Here is a 2,359-nt window from a genome sequence, read left to right as displayed (position 1 = left end):
TCTGCAGCTCTACTCTTGACTTATCTGGAGTATTCCTTGGTCACTATGATGATGTTTAATAATGTTCTCCAACAAACATCTGAGGCCCTCCAAAGGTCATTGTCACAATACACTCATTTGCAAATTAATGATTCCTGAAGACATTGAAGACACTGGCTTTCCTTTAAGTGTAAGAAGGACTGTATACATGCAAAACTAACACTTTTCAGATTTTTCTTTATAGATCTCATTGAAATCAGCCTCTTTCATCCACTTCATGGTTATGCACTACTTTGTGCTAATCTCTATAACAGTCTTTAAACAAATACATTGAATTGTATGGTGGTAATGTGAGAAAGTTCTATCTGTATGAATACTTTAGCAAGGTGTTAGAAACACTTCAAGAGGTCAAGAGGTCATGAGTGCTGAAACAAGTTGAGAAACACCACCTGCATGCAACACTCTTATTAAGCCACTACAATTTTGGGGTGTGAATGTCTCAACCATTTTGTCAAAGGTTATGCCCTCTGGTTAGAGACCAGCCCATGTGAGCTCACTCTACACCTTGTACACAAACAACCCAGAGTGACATCTTTTTTTTCAGCTATCTTTGCATTACAAGAAACATAAAGCCTGCTTACCACAAAAGGAAGAAAATGGGCTGATAGAATAGTAAGATAATTGCATGCACTTGTTTCACTACTGTTCTGGCACTAGCATTTTACAGTCACAATTCATTGGAACAGAGATGGATGTGTAATTAGAGAAATTAAAATGTATTTATCCGCAGTAGCTTACATGTGGGGATAAATCAAGTAGAAAACGTCATAGAATAACATGATATGATCAGTGCTGCAGGTGAGATATGCTCCTGCACATCTGCACTGTGACATGGAATATGAAGCTTGGCGTGTCTCCCTAAACTAAAAATAGAGCACAAAGAAAAGAAGGCAGGCTTTTAGTGAGGTAATTGTGAATAACCTCACAATCTATAGCTTTTCTCTGAAAGGTTCAGATGGCAGCTTGATGAACGTGACATTTTTGACCGACTTAGTTCACCAGGAGGTAACTATTATAGGAGGATCATTCATATCAAGAGAGGCCGCTGGCTGAGATGTTTACTATGTGTTGTGCACAGTTCACCTTTGGTTAAGAGAGCATGTGCGCGTGCGTGATCACCTTCTAGGTGGGTGGAGGTTTCCCCTCTCAAAATTCCACTTCCTGCTCTTTTGAAGTTGCACATCTACATGTGAAAATAAACAACTGCTCTTGCACATATGGAGCACATGCATACAATTAAAACAGACACCAGCCTTGTTCACTTTACAGGGTCACACAGGTGACACGGGGAGAAGTCTTCCTTGTGCATAAGCAAAATGTTTCTGGGGCATTTCAAAACACCAACTGCATGAGAGAGAACTTCATAGGATATGGAACATATTTCCATATATATATATATATATATATATATAAAAAATGTAAACACTGAATTTATAGTGCTGTTTGTAGCTTTAATCTCAAATTGTGCTGTAAAAACCATAATTGACCAAACAAAACCCAACAAAAAGCACAAGGCAGGATGAAAGATATGTCCATTTTATTTAAATGCTTTCAGGATTACTTTGAAGTCTCTTATAGGACGATCAATGAAAACATGCAATGATTTTGTACGCTGTGCGCTGCAACGAGGCAGAGGTGTGATTTTTCACACCTACGTTCATCTGAACATTTGTTTCCCTTTGAACAGTTCTGAAACGGTATCTGGTCAAATCTGTGCTGCAGACATGGCCACAGAGTTCAGGGAAAGCCGTATCAATGAATCAGTGGTAGGAGAAAAAGAATTCCTGAAAAAAAACAATAATGCGATGATGAATTGGATTAAACAGATGGAACAACAGATTGCTAGAAGAATGAGCGGATCAGTGGCATATTCCAGTGTATTGTTTAACTTGTAGAAACGTTTCTAAGCTGGCTGTTTACATGGCACACTTACAATTTTATTTTCCCATGAATTTCATAGGTATGTTTTTAGGGGTACAATTGTTATCAACAGAATCAAGTGAAAGCAGAAGAAAATGCAAATCCGTCCACAACAGCATGTAAATTTGATCATGCATTAATCCTGTTGCACTAGCAGAAAACAAAGCTACTGTGCATGCAGTGGGTGAGGGGTAAAGTCTGGCTAAAGAGCTGGCACTGGATATGAGATAATGTTTTACATAATTTGCTAGGGGCAGCAGGCATTATGGGAAGTCTTTGACAGGAACTCACCCAAAGGAAAATGCAAAACAAGCTCTACTGGTAGTCAGGTTCTGCCAACTATTCATTGAAGGAAAAACAATATGAGGCACTCAAGGTTGCAAGTAATAAAATTAAATGC

The sequence above is a fragment of the Poecilia mexicana genome, unplaced genomic scaffold, assembly GCF_051168715.1.
Source record: "Poecilia mexicana isolate PSO_F unplaced genomic scaffold, ASM5116871v1 scaffold_21, whole genome shotgun sequence".
Taxonomy (NCBI): domain Eukaryota; kingdom Metazoa; phylum Chordata; class Actinopteri; order Cyprinodontiformes; family Poeciliidae; genus Poecilia; species Poecilia mexicana.
The sequence above is the reverse complement of the archived record's forward strand: the minus strand, read 5'-3'. Positions refer to the sequence as shown.